The sequence below is a fragment of the Muntiacus reevesi genome, chromosome 4 (assembly GCF_963930625.1).
Source record: "Muntiacus reevesi chromosome 4, mMunRee1.1, whole genome shotgun sequence".
NCBI classification, from domain to species: domain Eukaryota; kingdom Metazoa; phylum Chordata; class Mammalia; order Artiodactyla; family Cervidae; genus Muntiacus; species Muntiacus reevesi.
In genome coordinates this window covers 168309314-168333532 of record NC_089252.1, presented here as the reverse complement: position 1 = coordinate 168333532, position 24219 = coordinate 168309314, and positions in this window count along the sequence as shown.

The following is a 24219-nucleotide window of genomic DNA, read 5'->3' as shown; positions in this document are numbered from 1 at the left end:
AGCCAGTTCAACATTAAAAAGATAAAAGTAGTTTGTATTGTTATCATCAGTAGGAACTTGAGAGAAGGGGAGACAGGTGATTACTCCCTAGTAGTAATCTTATAAAAAATATATGTGACGTTAATTATCCTGTCATTTTGTTTAAACCAGCCCTGGTTCTCAAGCCTGTTTGCACATTGTAGTCACCTGTATGTGCATGCGTGCTGCCTGCGAGCTCAGTTACCAGTTTGTGACCCTATGGGTTGTAGCCCGCCCAACTCCCCTCTCCATGGGATTCTCCAGACAAGAATACTGGGGTGGGTTGCCATGCCCTCCTCCAGAGGATCTTACAGATCCAGGGATCAAACCTGTGTCTCCTGCATCTCCTTCATTGCAGGCAGACTCTTTACCCACTGAGCCGCCTGGAAGCCTATCATAATGGCCTGTAGAAACTTCAAATAATAGTAATAATAATGAGGAGGAGGAGGCAAAGAAGACAAGGAGGAGGAAGTTGGTATCCATCCCCAGAGACTGTGATTGAATTGGTCTGGGGTGTGGCCTGAGCTCTGAAATTTGACTTGGAAGTTTCTGAGTTTGGGAACCATTGCCCTTTAAATTACAGAATTATTGTAGTGCTGTCCAATAAGACTTTCTGAGATGATACAGATAATAACTTTAGGGTGCATTAACCACCCTGAGAGCAGGAGGAACAAATGCAAGAGGTTGGTGTTTTCACAATCAGAAAGCTTATAAGAGGATCCTAAAGAACTGAGATTCAGACCTCTGAGAAAAGAGCGTTGCTTTCTAGGTGTTGATGCCACTGAGTGGAATGCATCATTTTGGGAGTGAATGGAAAGAAGATAGAATCAACTGCTGTTAGAATTCACTACTGCTACCAGGGAGAAGAGCTGATGCTAGAAGATGGGAAAAGATGAACAAGGAGGGTCTTTTGACATTTTCTCTTGCTTGGCAGCCTCACTCTGGTACCCACCAGTCATGGGACCAATGAAGGAAAGAAGTGGCCAATGGGAAAGAGTTTGCTGCCCCAGCCCTAACCAGTGTCTCCAAGCCAGGTATGGAAGACTGGCCTTGGAGCCCAGAAGCAATATTTAATGCCCAACATCATTGTAACCAAAGAAGTGCACATTACAAATATTTTTACATATCCAATTAATATCGATCTGTAAAACAGTTATTATTATAGATTCAGTAACCATGCATTCTTATACACTACTAGTGGATGAGTAAATTAACATCCGGGAAAGCAAGTTACAAATCCTAAAGTGTTTATAAATTTTCAATCAATAGTTTTGATTTCAAAATTTATCCTCAAAGGCACAATGAAAATTATGATGTAAGATTTATGTAAAATATTTTTACTAGATTGTTGCTCATACTAAGAAAAATCTTAATAACCCAAATAAGAAATGATTAAATACATTAAGGAGTATACAGATAATTGAATTTTATGCAATAGTTTAGGTTTACAATGTAATTTATGGACAACACACACTTATGGTATAATGATTGAGATATCTTTTCATTTAATAACTTTACCACAAGCATTGTTGTTGCTTTTTATTTTCCTTTTATTTTCTCCTCTCTATTGCTATATATTCTCTTTCTTTAATATATTCTATTAATATAATAAAATGATACAAATAATAAAATAGCAAAAAGTAGATCTATTATTTTAACAGCATTAACACAAAATGTTTTATGCAAACAAAATACATGAGTGAAAACAATACTTTGGGAGAAATCTGCAGCAACTATACATTTTTTTGGCTTTAATAAGAGTTAAGCTCAGTTCAGTTGCTCAGTCGTGTCCTACTCTTTTGGGAAAATCTGTAGCAACTATACTTCTTTTTTGTCTTTACTAAGTTAAGTTCAGCTCAGTTGCTCAGTCATGTCCTACTCTTTGCGACCCCAAGAACTGCAGCACACCAGGCCTCGCTGTCTATCACCAACTCCCGGAGTCCACCCAAACCCATGTCCTTTGAGTTGGTGATGCCATCCAACATTCTCATCCTCTGTCGTCCCCGTCTCCTCCTGCCCCCAATCTTTCCCAGCATCAGGGTCTTTTCCAATGAGTCAGCTCTTCGCATGAGGTGGCCAAAGTATTGGAGTTTCAGCTTCAGCATCAGTCCTTCCAATGAACACTCAGGACTGATCTCCTTCAGGATGGACTGGTTGGATCTCCATGCAGTCCAAGGGACTCTCAAGAGTCTTCTCCAACACCACAGTAAAAAAGCATCAATTCGTCGGCGCTCAGCTTTCTTCACAGTCCAACTCTGACATCCATACATGACTATTGGAAAAACTATAGCCTTGACTAGATGGACCTTTGTTGATAAAGTAATGTCTCTGCTTTTTAACATGCTGTCTAGGTTGGTCATAACTTTCCTTCCAAGGAGTAAGTGTCTTTTAATTTTGTGGCTGCAATCACCATCTGCAGTGATTGTGGAGCCCAGAAAAATAAAGTCTGACACTGTTTCCCCATCTATTTGTCATGAAGTGATGGGACCAGATGCCATGATCTTAGTTTACTGAATGTTGAGTTTTAAGTCAACTTTTTCACTCTCCTCTTTCACTTTCATCAAGAGGCTTTTTAGTTCCTCTTCACTTTCTGCCATAAGGGTGATGTCATCTGCGTATCTGAGGTTATTGATATTTCTCCCGGCAGTCTTGATTCCAGCTTGTGCTTCCTCCAGCCAAGCGTTTCTCATGATGTACTCTGCATATAAGTTAAATAGGCAGGGTGACAATATACAGCCTTGATGTACTCCTTTTCCTATTTGGAACCAGTCTGTTGTTCCATGTCCAGTTCTAACTGTTGCTTCCTGACCTGCCTACAGGTTTCTCAAGAGGCAGGTCAGGTGGTCTGGTATCCCCATCTCTTTCAGAATTTTCCACAGTTTCTTGTGATCCACACAGTCAAAGGCTTTGGCATAGTCAATAAAGCAGAAATAGATGTTTTTCTGGAACTCTCTTGCTTTTTCGATGATACAGCGAATACTGGCAATTGATCTCTCGTTCCTCTACCTTTTCTAAAACCAGTTTGAACATCTGGAAGCTCACGGTTCACATATTGCTGAAGCCTGGCATGGAGAATTTTGAGCATTACTTTACTAGAGTGTGAGATGAGTGCAATTGTGCAGTAGTATGAGCATTCTTTGTCATTGCCTTTCTTTGGGTTTGGAATGAAAACTGACCTTTTCCAGTCCTGTGGGCACTGCTGAGTTTTCCAACTTTGCTGGCATGTTGAGTGCAGCACTTGAGTACATATAGATTCATAGGAAAAACATCAAAACTGCCAAAATAATAAAGGAATGATCAAAATTTTTTGCAAAAGGAAGAATCCATGTGATTAATCAACTCATATTGAAAATGTTGACTATCAAACTAGCAAGAATGATAGACTCTGACAAGGAGATTATGCTCAGTATAGTAAAAAAATCATGGAGCCATTTTGGCAAGAAAGAGACTGTCTTGTAATAATTAAAATACATCTTGAACCTGTAGCAGTTTTTAGAATATATCCTGATTATGATTTGAAACTCAGGAAAAACTTTATCCTCCCAAATGTTGAAACTTTATTATTAAAAGTTTCAAAACTACTGGAAATAAGCTAATGTCTAAACATGTAAGGGTATTTTAAAAGCCTTAACATGAACATTGTTTAAATTATATTGAATTTAACCCTATGCATTTAATATTTTAATTACTATTAAAATTATGTTTGTAAAGATTTTTTAAATAATGGGATAATGTTTAAGTTTTAATAATGTGTGACATTCAGTTTGCATAATTTAATAATCAGAATTATTTCAGCTACACAGGGTTATGCACAGAACAAAATTGGAATGAACACTAAGTAGTTAATTATTGTTGCCTCTATTTAATATTAATGCAATTAAGCATGGTCTTTCATTTCTTTACATCTCTGTCAGTATTCAAAATTTCTAAATTGCAAATATATTTTTTCATAATTTAAAAAATGAGCATTGTTATTGTTCAGTCACTAAGTCATGTCCAACTCTTTGTGACCCCATGGACTGCAGCACACCAGGCTTCCCTGTTTTTTACTATCTCCCAGAGTTTGCTCAAACTCATCAAAATCAGTGGTGCCATTCAACCATCTCATCATCTGTGTTCCCCTTCTCTTCCTGCCATCAGTCTTTCCGGACATCAGGGTCTTTTCCAGTGGGTCGGCTTTTTGCCTCAGGTGACCAAATATTGGACCCTCAGGTTTAGCATCAGTCCTTCCAGTGAATATTCAGGGTTCATTTCCTTTAGGATTGAATGGTTTGATCTCCTTTCTGTCCAAGGGACTCTCAAGAGTCTTTTCCAGCACCACAGTTTGAAAGCATCAGTTCTTCAGCACTCAGCCTTCTTTATGGTCCAACTCTCATATCCATACATAACTACTGGAAAAAACATACCTTTGACTAGACGGACCTTTGTCGGCAGAGTTATGTCTCTGCTTTTTAATATGCTGTCCAGGTTTGTCATTACTTCCCTTGCAAGGAGCAAGTTTCTTTTAATTTCAAGGCTGTAGTCACCATCTGCAGTGATTTTGGAAACCGAAAAAATAAAATTATCACTTCTTCCACTTTTTCCCCTTCTATTTGCCATGAAATGATGGGACCGGATGCCATGATCTTAGTTTTAGATACTTGGATAGAGAATTTGTTTGGAAATTGGTAATAAATATGCTATAAATTTGTAGTGGAGAAATTTTGTCAGAGACATTAAACAAATGGCAGAGAAGTTTATATGTGATGGAATAGGCAGCAGAGAGCTTGTAAAAAATCACATTGAAAATATTGATTTATCGAAATCTGTCTTATAGTCAGTTAAAACCTTTAGAATTTGAAAAATTTATTTTCACTGCCTACTATATGTCTATTATGTACCAAACACTGAGCTTGTTAGTTATATATATTTTTTTCCTCTGCCTTCTTATTTAATGTTTTTATGTTAACAAAGAATCTAAGTCCATTTACAAGTTGTTCTTAACTTGGATATGTCTGTTTCTTCATGATTATATTTAGACAACTTATTTTTGGCAAGCATACTACATAGATGATGATGTGTGTTTCTAATACAGACTTTAAAATTTTTTAATTTTAATTTATTTTATCAATTTTTATTTGAGTAGGGTTGCTTTACAATGTTATATTAGTTTCTGCTCTACAGCAAAGTACACAGCATGTAATACATATAATTCCCTCTTTTTTGGATTTCCTTCCCATTTAGGTCACCGCTGAGCTCTGAGCAGAGTTCCCTGTACTACACAGTAGTCATATTCACACAGGTAGAAAGTTAGACATTGAGGGGGTTGAAAATTTGAACAAGGTATTGTCCTTCCTCTCAGTAGGAAAGACAGGTAGTTTTACAGCTGTGATACAAGCTATACTTGAATAAGTGCTATAACAAAGGTAAAAGAAGTAAAAGAGTATAAATGAGAGAGATTCATTACTATTAAGAGGACCAAGGCAGTTTTCCATAAGCAGTTACAAATAGACTTGCTAATAAATTACTCATAATGGGCAAAAACAGGAAAGAATCAAAAATGATGCCAAAGCTTTTAGTCCAGAAGACTGGAATAATGGTGTTGGTACTGACAGCAATAGAAACTTAGAAATAATGATAATATTAAATTTGCATCAATTTCATGATTAATATGCATCACAGTTTTTTGATTCAGTTCTAAATTATTCCTGTGGCATGGTTATGAAACATAGCACATTTGTTTTTACGAGTTAACCTCATTGAATTCAAGATTTTTAATAATAAGGCTGGTATTTAAATGAGTGACAAATAAGGAAGTGTATCCCCATTGGTTTTTTAAGACATATGTGTGTACTGAAAAAAATGCAAATAAACGCTTAGCTTTGCTAAAAATATATTATATTACAGTCTATCTGTAGTATCCTAAGTTCCTGATAATCAAGACATACATAAACATATAGACATGTGAAAAGGGGAACTTCATATTGTACTATAACAGAATTTCAGCAAACATAAGCTTTGGACTAAGGAAAGAAAAATCTAAGCCAATTCCATGAAGACTTGGAAAATATGCACAAAGACATTGCCAGAAACATTACATTCCAATCAGTGACACATGCTTTTCATGAGGTTAAAATTACGATTTTAAATAAGTCAGCAAAGACAGTAAAACTTCTGCAGATGCTTTTACTTTTATTTAAGTTTCCTGTTAATGCTCTAAGTCAAATTCCCTTCCCTGATCTAAGATGCTCTGGCCTAGAAGCTCTACACTATTTCTCTAGAGATGACCAGACATTTTCTCTCTCAGGACTTCAGTTTCCTTGTCTTAGGGATGAAAACTCGAAGACTTGACTTCCTCTCTCCCTCCCTTCTTCCCAACCACTCTTTCTCCTTTTCTCCCTTCTTTCTTCCTTGAACTTTTATTGAGGACCTCCTTTGTGTCCCTGTTTAGACTCTTCTGTTTTCCCCAGAACACCACAATCTCTTAAAATCTTTCTACCTTCAGTATTGTCCCTTCAGAGTCATTCTCAGAAAATGACCTGACTAGTGAATTTAAAATTCCAGTGTGACTGTCTTTTCTTGGTCTGCCGTAGATAATTCCACCTGAAGTGGCTCCCGTTGACCTTTCCATGGTTTCATCTCAGGTTTTTTCCTTTGCATTCTTTCATCTCAGTGAGAGAACTACAAAGTTCTCTGCATATAGAGAGAGAGTCCTCTATGACTGTCCAGGCAAACTCCTACTCATTCTTCAAACTCTTATCAGATGTCCCTTCCTCTGCAACACCTTCAGGAGTTAACCCTCTTCTCCTTAGTCCCCATGCTCCATAGGTGCCTTTATTGTAGCGCTTATTTCATTGTGTTACACTTCGTTTTGTTGTAGGTCTGCCTCTTTCAGCCCCAGGCACAGTGCTTTGCACATAATGGGTACTCACTAAATTTGTGTTGAGCTGCAAGCCTTTCAGTGATACTCACTTAGAACTGACCTTTAATGTCCTCAGTTTTCAACTTCTTTTTGGTAAATTCAGAAATCATTAAAAATTAAAAGAGCAGGAAAATATGATTCAGATATTTCTTAGTCTAAGAAATTATATGTGAGATGTGATTCTTTATCGATTTTTGTGTATTGATAACGAAGTAAAACAGGAAAATGTGTGATCATTCCAAGGTTTAGAGATACATCTGGTCTTCTTATTCTGTGTGTTGAGAAGCATTGATCAGTTGTTCATGTTATGGAGACTTGAACTATTTCTTCACCAACTGCCCAAAAAAGCAGTACATCTATCTCCTGAGAAACATTTGTTTCCAGAAAAAATTTTGCTCATCTACAACTTGTCCTTAGGGGCTTCTGTGGTAGCTCAGATGGTAAAAATCTGCCTGCAGTGCAGGAGACCCAGGTTCAATCCTTGGGTCAGGAAGATCCCCTGGAGGAAGAAATGGCAACCCACTCCAGTATTCCTGCCTGGAGAATTCCATGGACAGAGGAGCCAGGTGAGCTAAGTCCATGGGATCACAAAGACTCAGACAGGACTGAGTGACTAACCTTTCATTCATCTTGTCATTATGCTATGTTTTCTGATATGTACTTGGAAAGCCTATCTGGCACATTTTCCTATAAATTTGGCCGTAGCTTGCATTTGCACCAACTTGGCCACTTTGCCTTATAAAAACACCATAAATTCCAGGATCTAATTGGCACAAGAATTGATTACTCTTCCAGAGATGAAGCCAGATGTAGAACAGTCCCCCGGTTATATTCTCTTAGCTAGAACTTTTACTGTTTTTCCTCTAATAAAGTGTTAGTCACTCAGTCATGTCCAACTCTTTGCAATTCAATGGACAAAGCCCACTAGGTTCCTCTATCCATGGGATTCTCCAGGCCAGAATACTGGAGTGGGTTGCCATGCTCTTCTCTGAGAGCATCTCTTTAAATAATATCAGAAAATTGAGCAGAAAAAAGTATCTTCAAGGTGTAGTTGAGCAATAATTTGGACAAATACACAGAAAATGTTATGTTTACTCTTTACAACCCCTGGCTGATTTTTTTGGCACAAATAAAAATTTTACAAAAATTCTACTTTTAAAATGCAGATTAATGCCTATTGCTTATTTGACATGGTTTTAAGTATTAATATCCTATTACAAAATTTTAAATCTTATATAATCATTAAAATAATAATCTTTTAGAAAAAAATAATTTGCATGTCGTGAATTGGAACTCCTTTGCTATTCCTGAATAAATTTAATCTGACTAGCTAAACTGCTTAACTTTTTGTTTTAAAGGTTAGGAGACAGCGGTTCAACTCCTGGATCAGGGAGATCTGCTGGAGAAGGGATAGGCTACCCACTCCAGTATTCTTGGGCTTCCCTGGTGGGTCAGCTGGTAAAGAATTTGCCCACAATGCAGGAGACCTGGGTTTGACCCCGGGTTGGGAAGATCTCCTGGAGAAGGGAAAGTCTACCCACTCCAGTATTCTGGCCTGGAGAATTCCATGGGCTATATTCCATGGGGTCATAAAGAGTCGGATACAACTGAGTGACTTTCACTTTTTTTAATAAGGCACATTGACAAATTATTGAAAATAGTGAATGGCAATCAGAAAATGGCACCTGGACCTTTTGCAAATGCAAATCTTTTAAAATAAATTCTTATTTCCTCAAAAATAAGGGATATTCATTCAATATGAGCAGTCTTGACTTTGAGTGTCAGTTCTCAGAGTCCAGACTCTAAGATGTATTTAAACAAAGAATGATTTTTCAGAAGAGTTTTCACCAAAAGGCATTCTTGCTCCAGCCTTACAGATAACTGCCAGCTCACCTAATCTGCTAGTCACTGGAAGGACTGATGCTGAAGCTGAAGCTCTAATGCTTTGGCCACCTGATTCGAAGAGCCAGCTCTTTGGAAAACACCCTTTATGCTGGGAAACATTGAAGGCAGGAAGAGAAAGGGCAGCAAAGGATGAGATGGTTAGATAGTATCACTGACTGTTCCACACTGACATGAATTTGAGCAAATTCTGGGAGATAGTTGAGGAAAGAGGACCCTGGACTGTGTGTCCATGGGTCACCAAGAGTCAGACACAACTGAACAACAGTCGCTGAACAGCAACACTCACTCTGCACCTGGCCAATGCCACAACACTCTAGTATGTATGAAGTTCCTTCCTCATGTATAACTGGATAAAATATTCACATTACCTCATGCACTTAAAGGATACTTTCCTAGAACTAGAAATTTTAAAAGATCTTCTTTCAACAATGGATCTTTTCCTGTCTCTTTACTTTATGTCAACACTAAGGGTGTTAATATGCTTTTTTTCCCTAGAATAAGCCAGCCGTCTTTGTGATATAGTAAATATTGTATTTCAATGCTACATAAATTCAAAGTATTGATTTTTACAAGACTAATTAAGGCAGAGGTGTGCATTTCATCCCTTATTTTCCTAGATGAAAAATATTAAGGGCAGAATGTGATTATATGCTTTCTTTAAAGAGGCAATGTTAGAGTTCATCTCAAAACTCAAGAATCCTTAAGTGATCAGATCATTAATAACACTCTGTCTTGATAAAGGAGAAATAATTTTATAGATGGAACCAGGGACCAGTGCATGAATTTTATGGTGCAAAAATTCTAGCAACTTTACAAAAATCATGCATAAGAACTTGATCTGAATTGTCAGTTCAAACAGTTCTCATATTTTATGTAATAGTATTTGCTTAGCTTGCTTAAAGTGTTTTTAAGTAACTTCCATAACTTAATCCTAACAAATTATCCATGTAGAATGAGAAATAATATAATCAATTTTTTATAGTTAAAAAATAAAGCTTAAAAATGCCTGGTAAAACCCATCGCATATTCATTAAGTAGCAAAGCTTCAGGTCTACCAACTTTTAACCCATCAGATTTTAGTTTTCCAAGCATTTCTTACTTTACTTTGAAGTAAAACTTTGATATATACTGTTAATGTTGATATGTAGGGACAGGAAATTATTGCTGTAATCTCTGTCTATACACTACTTAACTTTAAAGGTCTTGGAATTATTGACAAATTTACTTCTCACACTCTCTCGGCAATGTAGGTTAAATGAAAGAACAAACCTCTTTTTAAAGTGGTGAGTCAAGTCTAAGCAGGTGACTTGAGACTAAGATTAGACTTGGTTTAGGATTGAGCTGCAGCCTCTGCAGCAGTAACTGGGACTGTGTGTTTGGGACTGTGCTTATCGTAGTGTGGCTATTAGGTGATAAACCACTGGGAAGATCCTTCTGCCAACAACACAAGGTGGTCCATACAATCCCTTTAAGGAATAGTTAGTTGAACTTGGGTCTCTAACTTAGTGAAATCGAAACAACACTCTATACATGCCTGTTTTTAAACCACTTACTCTTCTAGCTTGATTCCTGAGGTAAGGAAATTTTTTAAGATTTCCTCTACCTTAGTAAAAGTAGGAATCATTTTTACTATGATCTAGAGAAGAAACTGATATAATTAAAAAAAAAACATATCCAACAATACAAAACTGGTATCAGAATGAACAAAATATTTTATTAATCTGGGTAAGGGGTACATTAGACCAAATTAAATATGAGAAATTAATGTGTGTTTAAAAGCATTCAACTGAGTAAAATTTTAAAGATCTTATTGGCTTTATTCAGTGATTTGCCAATCAGGCAGGATCCAATTTGCAGGTAGATGGGAGCTCCGAAGGGAAGAGATGGCAACCCATTCCAGTATTCTTGCCTGGAAAATCCCATGGACAGGGAAGCCTGGCTGGTTACAGTCCATGGGATACAAAGAGTCTGATACAAATGAGTCACTGCGCATGCAAGGGAACTCTGAGGAGCTACGCAAGGCAAGAGGTTTTATAGGCAGAAGGGAACAGGAGCAAGGAAGTGGTGCTAAGCAAAAAAAAAAAGGGTTGGATACTGCAAGATTACCGTCCTTTTGTGGGAAGGCAAGGATCTCTCAGGGAGACTAGCTAACAAGGTAACAAGGACTGATCAGGTGATTCTTGATTAAATGGTTTAAAAATTCCATGTCTGTGAGAGCTAAAACTCTAATGACGCCTCCATCTAGTGATGTGGGGTGTAGCATAAGCGACTCTATTTTGGGTTCTTTTCTTATTTTTAACATATGTCATGATTTCAAATTATTTTTTCCCCTTTGGAGTATTTTTTATATTTCTAAGGTTTCAGCAGTATGGAGGAGAAAGTTACATGTACGTGTAATCTTTTTATTGCATTTTAACAATGGCGTCTCTTAGTTTACATGTGTTGTGTTTAGTTGGGAAATGGGTGAGTGCAGAGGGTAGCTGGTTTAGTTCGGCCTCATTTGATATTGCAGATATAACCTTTGAACTTAGATTTAGTAAATTAAGAAAGCTTAAGAGGAAAGAACTGGCCCAGAAAAAGCAGTCCACTTTTCATTTTTATTGTAAGCAGTTACATTTTAACATAAACTAAACTGGTAGTATTTCAGATTTTAGGGGAGAGTCCCACCACTTCCATGTTTAAGGATCAACTTGTTATTAGACAGTTAAACGTTTCTTAAGAGATAGTGCAAGAGAGGAAGGAGTTTGAGGAGAAAAAGATAGAAGAGTTGATGCGATGCACAGAATAGTTGTTCAACTATCAAAGGGATATCTGTCCATGGAGGCTGCACCAAAAATACTAACATCTATGGGTCTGGAGAAGGAATGGCAACCCACTCCAGTATTTTTGCCTGGAGAATCTCATGGACATAGGAACCTGGCAGGCTACAGTTCACGGGTTCGCAAGAATTGGACACGATTTAACACTATTTCTTTCTTTCTATGCAGTTTATATATAAAAAATGATGTTTGTCCCTGGAGCTGTAATTTTCATTCATAAGGATAAACTTTCTAAGATAAAATGACTAGATTAAAATGTTGTCTCCCTGAAGTGTGTGCATACATGGTTTGCATGTCCCTCTGGATCCTTATGGAGAAGGAAATGGCAGCCCACTCCAGTGTTCTTGCCTGGAGAATCCCAGCGACCGGGGAGCCTGGTGGGCTGCCGTCTGTGGGGTCGCACAGGGTCGGACACGACTGAAGCGACTTAGCAGCAGCAGCAGCAGCATCTTATCATTCTACCTAGACTAGAAGAAGGAGCGAGAGAAGAAAGATATATATATATATATATATATATATACATACACACACACACATATATATATATTCACACTATATATATATATACACATATATATGTATATATGGGGGAGAGAGAAACAGAGAATGGGGAGGAGAGAAATGAGTACTTTCCTTGTAACTTTTAGTACCTGAGAAAACACCTCTTGAATTGAAATGATTTTCATCCCTCTGGCAAACCCGCCCTTGCCTTTGTTTGGTTTCTCTTAAGACCGAGTCTTATCCATCTGTGCTCTCCGGCCACCCCAGCTGAGACGATGTAACACGAGGCCACGATCTATAATTCAGCGTATGTGGGGAATAAAATGGAGGCGATTGCTCTGAAAGAAGAGACATTTAGCAAAGAAGACAAGACAGACATGGCTTTCTTGGAATAAAACGACATTTCTATTTATTTTTCTATGTCTTGAACTATTTCCCCCGAGGCACCTTTTGGCTCTCCAGTGAAGAGGAGCTGAGGGAATCCACACATTCCTTGAGGTCTCTGTAGATTCTCCAGATGTGGTTTTTCAAGGGGTGTGCTTCTCATAGGAAGAAGGAACACCTTAATTACTCAATAACTCTCAAAGTTTCACCCAAACTATGGGTCAGGTCATTTTTTTCCCCCTTTAACTGTATGCAGTCTTCATTTGACTGTAAATTCTATTAAAAATTGATTGCTCAACCTCAGGTTTAATTTTAAGATTTAGATGGCGGGCTCCTTCACTCACTGTATTGCATTCTTTGTCTCTTATTTACTCCGTGCACTGACTAGTTATGCTGAAAGAACAGGCATGAGCCCACTTTGTTTTAAGGGGCCCTAATATTTATGCCTATAGGGATCCACACCCTAATTACTTTAGCTGCAAGCTTGCCATGAAATATAAACTCCAGACATGCAAATATGGCAGTTTTGCCCTCAAAGTCAGATTTGTACCTTCAGCCTACCATGGAATTCATAGTTCAAATAGATGCCTTTTTCAGCTGTTTGTTTTAAAATAAGAAGTTGTAGTCTCTTTGAGTTCTAGTTTCTATAAGAAAAACAGAAGGGACACTCAGCTAATCTTTCGTATCCATATGCTTCATTAAAGTGACCAGATGGCCTGCATTTGTCAAGAGAGATGGGGGATTGTTCTTGGTTTTGTTTTGTTTTGTTTTCCTCTCTTTTCTAATTCTTTGCTTCAAAAAGTCTATCATGGATATGTTTTGTGCCTTTGCTGGCCCTCCATGCAATTCTTCAAGTCCTGCTCTAAGAACATCAAAACTGATAACCTACTACTTTTGTACTTGGGATTCTAGCGGGGAGAGGTCGCTGTTCCTTTGTGGTTCTGTAGTTCATTGTGGGAAAATTTAATATCAAGGTCCTTATCCTGCCTATGTTTAAATTTGCAGTTTAAAGTAGGCACGATCCTGTTTTTTTAAGGGCCTACTCTGGCACACATTTTAAACCTTCAGTACTGAATTTAAATAATAAAATGTGATCTTTGATATAGTAAGTGCTATAAGGAAAAATCACCCAAGATTTAGAAATGGGAGGAGATTAGTGAACATCCTTCAGATGGAACACTGTGTTGTCTATCAGATTCTTCAGTAACTTTTCATATCTTAGGATATGGGCATCTGAGTAATTTTCTATTGATTAGGTCAGGTGTTGAAAACACGATAGTCTCAGAATCCTATTATATTCTTAAAAATGGACCACCAAATTTTTGTTTAAATGGATTTTATCTATTGCTATTTGCTACATTGTAAATTAAAGCTAAGAAATGAAAGTACACATTTGTTAATTTATTTTAAATGAGTAACAAATGCAAAGATTCAGAGAATAGCAAGGAGAGATAAGAAGGACTTCTTAAATGAACAGTGTAAAGAAATATGGGAAAACAACAGAATGGGAAAAACTAGAGATCTGTTTAAGAAAATAAGAGATATCAAGGGAACGTATCTTGCAAGGCTGGACACAGTAAAGGACAAAAACAATAAGCGTCTAACAGGAGCAGAAGAGATTAAGAAGAGGTGGCAAGAACACACAGAACTCTACAAAAAAAGGGCTTAATAACCCAGGTAACCAGATGAGTGATGGTGTGATCCCTCATCTAGAGCCAGACTTTCTGGAGAGTAAAGTCAAGTGGGCCTTAGGAAGCATTACTGCACACAAAGCCAGTGGAGGTGATGAAATTCCAGTTGAGCTATTTCAGATCCTAAAAGATGATGTTGTTAAGTCTTGCACTCATATGTCAGCAAATTTGGAAAACTCAGCAGTGGCCACAGGACTGGAAAAGGTCAGTTTTTTTCCCAGTCCCAAAGAAGGGCAATGTCAAAGATTGTTCAAACTACCCGACAGTTGGCCTCACTTTGCATGCTAGTAAGGTTATGCTCAAAATCCTTCAAGCTAGGCTTCAGCAGTATGTGAACCGAGAACTTCCAGATGTTCAAGCTGAATTTAGAAAAGTCAGAAGAACCAGAGATCAAATCGCCAAGATTCTTTGGGTCATGGAGAAAGCAAGAGAGTTCCAGAAAAACATCTACTCTTGCTTCATTGTCTATACTAAAGCCTTTGACAGTATAGATCACAACAAACGGTGGAAAGTTCTTAAGGAGATGAAAATACCAGACCACATGACCTGCCTCCTGAGAAGCCTATATGCAGGTCAAGAAGCAACAGTTAGAATCTTACCTGAAATAACTGACTGGTTTAAAACTGGAAAGGGAGTATGTCAAGACTGTATACTGTCACTTTGTTTATTTAACTTATATGCAGAGTACATTATGTGAAATGTCAGGCTGGAATCAAGTTTGCTGGGAGAAATATCAACAACGTCAGGTATATAGATGCTACCATTCTAATGGGAGAAAGTGATGAAGAACCAAAGAACCTCTTGATGTGGGTGAAACAAGAGAGTTTAAAAAAATGGCTTAAAACTCAGCTTTCAAAAAACTAACATCATGGCATCCAATCCCATCACTTCATGGAAAATAGAAGGGGGAAAAGTGGAAGCAGTGACAGAGTTTATTTTCCCAGGCTCTAAAATCACTGCAGATGGTGACTGCAGTCGTGAAACTAAAAGATGATTGATCCTTGGAAGGAAAGTGAAAGTGAAAGCCAGTTGGGTCCAACTCTTTGCAGCCCAGGGCAGAATACTGGAGTGGGTAGCCTTTCCCTTCTCCAGGGGATCTTCCCACCCCAGGGATTAAACCCAGGTCTCCTGCACTGCAGGGAGATTCTTTACCAGCTGAGCCACCAGCGAAGCCCAAGAATGCCATGACAAACCTAGACAGCATATTAAAAAGCAGAGACATCACTTTGCCAACAAAGTTCTGTATAGTCAAAGCTATGGTTTTTCCAGTAGTCAGGTATGGATGTGAGAGTTGGGCCATAAAGAAGGCTGAGTGCCAAAGAACTGATGCTTTCAAACTGTGGTGCTGGAAAAGACGTTTGAAAATCCCTTGGACTGCAAGGAAATCAAACCAGTCAATCCTGAAGGAAATCAACCCTAAATATTCATTGGAAGGACTGATGCCGAAGCTGAAGCTCCAGTACTTAGGTCACCGGATGCAAAGAGCCAACTTGTGGAAAAGACCCTGATGCTGGGAAAGATTGACATGCAAATAAGAGGGCGGCAGAGGATGAGATGGTTGGATGGCATCACTGACTCAGTGGACATGCGTTTGAGCAAACTCTGGGAGATAGGGAAGGACAGGGCAGCCTGGTGTGCTGCAGTCCATGGGGTCACAAAGAACCACACATGATTCAGTGACTGAAACAACAACTCCATCACCTGTTGCCACAAAACCAGCTTATTTATGTGACAAATAATTATATTTTCCAAAATAACGTGGTTAGGGGAAGAGCTATGGTGTTTTACAATTTTTGCAAATGTCTTTAATGTCTGGCTTGATGGAAGACAAGTCTATTCTCATGTTTGCTTCTGCTGTCAATTGATTGCAGTGTGGTTTTAGTTGAAATATATGAATTTAAAAAATAGCCCCACACAGATATGTAGTGAGGAAAATGAAGAGACTTTTAAGAGCCCTTTCATATAATTTTTGATGTTCTTCGATATTACACCAACAGTTCACAAGTGATAGTTTCTTAAAGGTTAGTTGCAGTATGAGATCTGAAACCATACTAATAAACTTTTCAAATGTTCCTTAATTCATTATCCTATCTTGCACTTTCAATAGATAATTTATCTTTTTCTGATGACATAACATCGTCCCTTAGTCTTTTGGAAAATATTGGTATGTGGTTATATGCAGATTTTCTAAATGTTGGCATATTTGATATCTACTATTAAAAAAATCAAATTTGTTCATACTACTCCCAATCACATTGGCCATTTTTGCAAACGGATGGTCTAAAGGAAGCACACATTCATTGTGACTTGGAGGATAACTTTAAAATGCCATTAGACCCCAGAGAGCCCTCTAAAATATATTTTCTTAAAGGAATCATTGCATAAGTATGTATAAAGTATATAAAACTGTAAGCTCAAAGGTATTTGTGACAGCATTGTTTATAGGAAAGATCGAAAATAACCTTAGATTTTTCTTAGTAGATAACCTGAAAGGAAAGTGTAGAAATACAAAAAATGATTATTTTGCTTATTAAACTTTATATATATATATACATATGTGTATATATATACTTCCTTGGTGGCTCAGACAGTAAAGAATCTGACTGAAATGCAGGAGACCAGGATTTAATCCCTGGGTCAGGAAAGTCCCCTGGAGAAGGGAATAGCAACCCACTCCAGTGTTCTTGCCTGGAGAATTCCATGGACAGAGGAGCCTGGTGGGCTACAGTCTATGGGGTTGCAAAAAGTCGGACATGATTAAGTGCCTAACACTTTCACTTTTACACACACACACAGAGGCATGAAAAGATGTATTGGGTTGGCCAAAACATTCATTCGAGTTTTTCTATAACATCATTTGGAAAACCTGAACAAACTTTTTGAGCAACCCAATACATGCTCTATTGTAGAGTGAAAAATTTTTTAATAAAACAGCATTATAGTATGATCACATTTATAGAATTTTTGTGTACATGTATTGACATAGATGGATAGAAAAAGTTTTGGAGGAGATTCTCCAAAATCTTAATCATAAATATCTCTGGGTTGAGAGGTTTGGGGGCTTTTGATTGTCTTTGTAGTATTTTGATTGCTTGACTTTTCTTAATAGAAGCATGTAGCAGTTTTTATAATCAGAGAAAACAGTAACATTATTCTATTTTTGGAACAGGAACGTTTTGTTCCTTAAATTAGAAAATATACATGTGTTTTCGTTTTGACACTCAGTGTTGGCAAGAGTTCAAAACGAGGTGCTGCTTATGTGCCACTAGTAAGTATTAGTGCAATCTTACTGACAAGCAATTTGGCTTAAAATTCTTAAAATTTTTATACCTGATAATCCAGCTAGTTTACCTCAATTAATTAATCCTACAGAAATACTCAGAGACTTGTGTAAAATATAAATGCCAAACAATAGGAAATGATTTGAATTTATTATAGTTATCTATTTGATAGGCTACCATGCAGAGGATGTTATGAATGACTCTTAGAGCTTTGCCTGTTTGAATGTGTATGCTTCCTTCCTTACCTGAAGGAAGGAAGCAGAAGTTGAGAGATGGGGATCATAAGCCATCTTCTCCTCTTGGCAGGTCTGTGGGATCTCTTTCCTTTTTATTCCTTCCCTTCCTTTCTCCTATTTTGACCTCTAGTCTCCACTATTCTTGGTGTCTTGTTGCCACCTCCCTCCCAGTCCATCCTAAAGGAGATCAGTCCTGGGTGTTCATTGGAAGGACTGATGCTGCAGCTGAAACTCCAATACTTTGGCCACCTGATGCAAAGAGTTGACTCATTGGAAAAGATCCTGATGCTGGGAAAGATTGGGGGCAGGCAGAGAAGGAGACAACAGAGGATGAGATGGTTGGATGGCATCACCGACTCAATGGACATGGGTTTGGGTGGACTCCAGGAGTTGGTGATGGACAGGGAGGCCTGGTGTGCTGCGGTTCATGGGGTCGCAAAGAGGCGGACACGACTGAGTGACCGAACTGAACTGAACTGATTATTATTGGTTCATGATTCTAGGTGTTACTTAGAATTACAGGTCCACACCTTTCTGATAATGTTTTACTTCTTAGACTCAGCACTCCTATTTCAAAAATATTGAAAACAGGAGAGAGTCATTTTAACCCAATTTATTACAATAGCCATTTCCCCTGAACACAGAGATTGGTTTAGAGATGAGCACATGACTCAGCTACTGCTCAAATGGAAACCCTGTCTTTAGCCTTTCCAGTAACACTAGAGGTGGATGGATCTGGTTTTCCTGGCAGCCGTGCTTCTTGCCATAGTGTTTCACTAAGTGTACACGTGTGTTAAGTTGCCTCAGCCATGTCTGACTCTTTGTAACCCTATGGACTGTAGCCCACCATACTCCTCTGTCCATGGGATTCTCCAGGCCACGAATACTGGAGTGGGTTGCCATGCCCTCTTCCAGGGGATCTTCCCGATTCAGGATCAAACCCACGTCTCTGAGGTCCCCTGCATTGGCACGCCAGTTCTTCACCGTTACTGCCAATCCCTGGGAAGCCCTTATTACAATATAAAGAAGTATAAAAATGAGTATGAGGAGGCCAGAGGTTTTCATAGATACCAGAGTAGATATCCAGGCTCATAGATAGCATTTTACTTTGAGAAAATAGAAAGAATTAAGTATTTAATAGTTGTATGTCTTTTAAGTAACGTGAAAGTCACTCAGTCATGTCCAACTCTTTGGGACCCCATGGGCTATACAGTCCATGGAGTTCTCCAGGCCAGAATACTGGAGTGGGTAGGCTTTCCCTTCTCCAGGGGATCTTCCCAACCAAGGGATCAAGCCCAGGTCTTCTGCATTGCAGGCGATTCTTTACCAACTGAACTGTGAGGGAAGCCCATGTCTTTTTAAAGGATGGTATAAATATACATTTTCTTCTCTAGTGAAACTATTGAAAATTATTTTAAAAATACATTTTTAAGTACATCTGAGTCATTTTTTGGACAGTTTTTTAAAAAAATGTCCAATTTAAGTTTCTCTGCACTCAAGAGCAACCATAATAGAACCTAAAGACCACTAAACCTATGATACAGCAGACATGGGTTTTCAAGGCTATCAGCTAGAAAAATTTCTCATTAGTAAAATAAAATTGATGATCTACAGAATCTCTGAGTCTTTCTCTAATATCATAATAAAAGGGAAATTCTCATTCTATCCAAAGGAGTACCTTTATTTTTCTTTCTTTAAAAAAGTAAAATTCTGTAATTCCAGGTTAAGGTAGAATAGTATGTATATTTTGAATAACAAGTGTATGAGATTTTATTTTTAGTAAACAAGGAGTCTGTATTGAATTTCTAATACAAAATTGTCAATCTTTATTATTAGAATGTATTTTTGAAGCCAAGCCCAGCTTTGAAGATAGGTTTTATTAATACATTCATAGAAATTATAGTTTTTTATTTGGCTATGCCAATATAGGAGGAGAAAAAACAATAGACTTATAACTTTTAAAAAGCTAAGTAGAAAAATTTTTCATCATAACAGTAACTTTTTTATCTTAAATAATCTTTCATAATTTTTAATTATAAAATGATCTTTACTATCCAAAAATATTCCTATACCTCAGTTATTAAAAGAACATTTTAGTACCTCTGGACAATGTTAGGTTTATTTTTCATGTATTCCCATTTCATTACCATGTTTAGTGGTTAAATCTAAAGAAAATTTAAATAGATCCCTCACAAAAAGCATCAGTAGCGGCAACTAAGTATAACAGTAACAAAAAACTGTCTCTCTCTCACTAAAGGAGCTAGTAAAAATATTCTGTTTTAGTTTCTTAGTTTCTTGAAATCTCTGATTATGTATTTGTTGTTGTTTAACTCATATGATTCTTGGAGGTTTCAAAGTAATGTAAATTTAGGAGGAAATTTCACAGAGTTTGGAGTTTTGGTTTCATATGGATTCACCCACTCTAGTTATATTTGAGTTAGGTTTCACATGAAACCAAATTTCTAAAGAAGAACTGCTATTACTGCCAATATTTATATAAGTTAAAGTAAAAAATATTATCCCTAATGATAAAAAAGTAAGCATTATGCATTTCTCTTTGCACATAAAATCCTAATGACATTTTCAACTTTTGAAAGAGCTGCTTTTATTTAAGTGTACTTAGTTAAAAGGTTGGTTTTATACTATTTCAGCATCAGTAAAATGGAAACAAACCTAATTTAGTTCCATTGAAAATGTAAGGTCACTTATTATGGATCAATGAAAAATTATACATTATTATCAAAAAGTGTGAAATCATACATGTATCACCCACCTAAAGATAATTTGAATACTATTGAGGATTTTTCCAAAAGTCACTTTATTTTGTATTAATGCATAATGTGCTTTGGAGCATGTTTTTTTTTTCTCTCCAATACATTTGTTTTTATATGTTAATTACAAAATATTTTACTTTTCAGTCATATCTTTTATAATGTCTTAGTAAAGAAAAGTTCGTGCAAACCTGTACAAAGTGTGATGGGAAGACAAGGGAGGGAGTATTCATAATAAATTCATTAATTTACAAAATATTTTATATTTACAAAATTGTTTACATACAGTGTCTCATTGCTTATCAAGACAACTCAATTGTGCAAATATTATCTACAGTGATCAGATGATAACACTATGTCCCAGAGAGATTAACAGTTGCTAGTTCAATGATGAATTTGAAAAAGGCATACAGCACTCCTTGACCTCTTATCGAATGTTCTTTTCACTACACATTCAGGGACAAGATCATTAACTCAGATACTGAAAGCTATCACAGTGACATGAATCCTTGATCATAATTGACCCAAATTATTCTGATCTACAGCTGTTTAAATTAAAATTCAGCAAATAATTGCTCAGCTTCATTTTCTGCTGACTGCAAAGACCTGGCCTTGGAGGGCTTGAAAAGGGAATCTATTACTCAGAAAATAAAGAAAAACTTTTATTGAATTGAATTAAAGTGATTCATTTCTTTTTTCTTCTTTAAAGATCTTTTCATTGATTGTTATTTTAAAAAATCCCTTACGAAATTCTTTATAAATGAATAGGGTTGATTTTGCTACTTGCTTTTTTCTTCCCTTGGGGTGCTTGGAGCTTTTTCCCTCTTCACGTGTACGTTCCCTTCCTCTGCACACCTGTTCTCCAAGCTTCTTTTGCTCATTCTTTCCACTTTATAATCTCTTTTGTGCTCACTTAAGATAGGCTTACTGAAAAAATAATTTCAGTCTTAGGGTGGGGTGTTTAAAAGTCAAAGTTTAAATAATAGAGTAGTGTATTAATATAACAATTTTCTAGTATTAATGCTGCCTTTATAAGCATATATTGAGCTGAGAAAATTATTTTAGTGAAATTTTAAGTCAGTTTCTTCATGCTCTTGACCAAAATCTTTTGAGATTTTTACCAAGTGTGAAGGTCTATCCAATTCTGGGACTTAAAAGATGATAACGATCCAGTCCTTGATCTTCAGAAACCTTGAATTGAATAAAATCTTCCAGTCGAGCATATTGGAATGTTTATTTATGTTAATTTTTAATAAGTCTTTGATTTAACCATCACTCTGTGACTGGGACAGTCCATATGATAGAATTTCATTGGTTACATTAAATTGGAAAGGAAAGGATGAGTTAGGTAGTAGATCACTAAGCCTTCTTGGGCAATAAAAATGATCTTAAGAAGAATTAATTGCTTGCACTGATGCAGTTTTGTCAAATTTTGCAGAGCCATAATTAACTATGTATTAAAGAAGAATCACAACTCAATTTTCTGACATTCTGTCTGATTGGGTTAAATTCTTGTCTTTTCTTTTTTCAAAATTGGTTTGAATTTCCCAGTCACTATCAATGCAAAACCTATCTCAGTTCATAAGGATAATATTTTGAAGAGATTTATATAAAGCATCCATACACATTTCAGTATTTAGGATTTTGCTCATAAGCATTTTTTTTAGGTTAGCTGATTAAATATTAAAAATCTGCCAAGCTATATAGTAGGATTTTTTCCCAAGATTTCCAAAGCATGGTTACTGAAAACAGTGAAACTTTATATTTCATTGGCAAAGAACTCTAAGGATTTAAACCTTTAATCAAGACTTTCTAAATGCTTAAGTTTATAAATTGTTTATGAGTTTACCAGGACTCTCCACCCAAATCTGTTCTGCTTGAGTGTAAGGGCTGGTTTTCTGCTTACAGTATCCTAGACAGTGCAGGCTTCTATGCTTCACAAAGGACTGAAGCCAAGATGAGATGAGAGAGGTCTGATCATGTATAGAAATGTTGAAACATTATTGGCATGAATCCACTCGAAGGGACAGGACTTTTACTTGAGGAGTCTGGAAATGTGTTTTCAATGACATTCTATCTCCTCTTCTGCTCGTCTCTTAAAGCCCTGCCTGTCTCCCACAGCCGGTTAACACATACACTCTTCCAGGACAGGCAGGCAAGCGCAAGGTTTGATTAACCGCCAGCTTTGTTCCAACACAGTTGTATGAGAGCTGCATTCATGAAGCTGATGCCCCCTTTCTGGCCCTGCTGCAGAATTCCAAGTGTTCTTTCCAGATGACTGTGCAGCCTCAGCCCCACCAACAGGCTGGAGTCTTTATCCGCCCAACAAAAGAGATGTCTGCTTTACTCTGGAATGTTAGCATGGCATTTCTAATGAGGACAATACCAAGATTCATGCAACTGGATATATCTAGGCAGAAGACAATATTGTTAGGTAAACTGTGGTTATGAATGCATTTTTGTTGGCCACACATTCTAAGCAATGATATATAGCTGTATCTTATCTTTAACATCAGAATAATACATTCTTTCATTTAACCATTCAATCCGTTATAAAAAGAACTCATTTGCTGAGCACCATTCACTGTGTTTGTCTCTGTGGTAGGTGTAGGAGATATGGAAACAAATAAGACATGTTTCATGTCTATAGGCCATAGACCCATAAAGGATTATTGATGAGAGAGATGAGGGAGGTAAGTCTAAAGATAATAAAAGAGTCAAAAGTAAACAGCATTGCTCTGGGAAAGAGAAGACTGTGGAAGCAGGAAGGGCTTCACAAAGGAGGGGATTTGAGTGGAGCGTGTGGTGTTTGTTTATTTGTTCCTGTTTCTTATTGTCTCCTAAAATGAAGGAAATTTTCCTTACTCAATTTAACGTTCATAGTTTTAGTTTTACATCAGTGATGTCTTTTTAATTCCCATGACCAATGCCATGGTGTGTGTGTTATTCCTTTTTGCTTACAAGAAAGTTTAGCTTCAGAGATTGACTTACTCATGGTCACATAACTGGTAATTGGAGAAACTGGAGCTAAAAATACTCCCATGGCACCAATTCTCCTGCTTTTTTTCCACCAACACACTGCCTCTATTTGATGTATTTTGGCTTCATAGACATAATACTTTGTGACTTAAAGTCAGTTCATGCCTGGTTATCAATTTGATTTTGGTTGACCCAGATAATGAGGAATTTGCTTTTGCTTTTGATTGCAAGTATTATAGGAACAAAAAAAAATTACCCAAGGCATGACATTTGTCCTTGAGTGATTTAATTCACACAACATCTTAAGATGCAGTTACTTTGTTTCCATTTTACAGATAAGCAAACTGAAGTTTGCAAACTTGGAGTTATGAAATAATTTACCCCAAATTGAATAGTTACCGTATAGAAGAGCTTAGATTTAGTCTTGGTAGTCTGGTTCTAGAGTTCACCACAGTGTTCTAGATCTGATGAGTCACAAGTTGAGTCCACCCCATGGTTGTTCAAGAATTAATGACACAGATGATTCAAATTATCTGGCAACCTTTTCCAGACTTTTAAAAATATAAAATAATTCTACTATATAAGCCTGAAGAGGAAGTAGAAAAGATACTGGGACACCTACACTCTGCTTTTTTCCAACTTACCCCTTTGTATCTGTTCTCTTTAAAAACATGAGATGATGTAATGATTTCATATGACACATTTCGTATTAATGATAGTTTTCCAGACATCA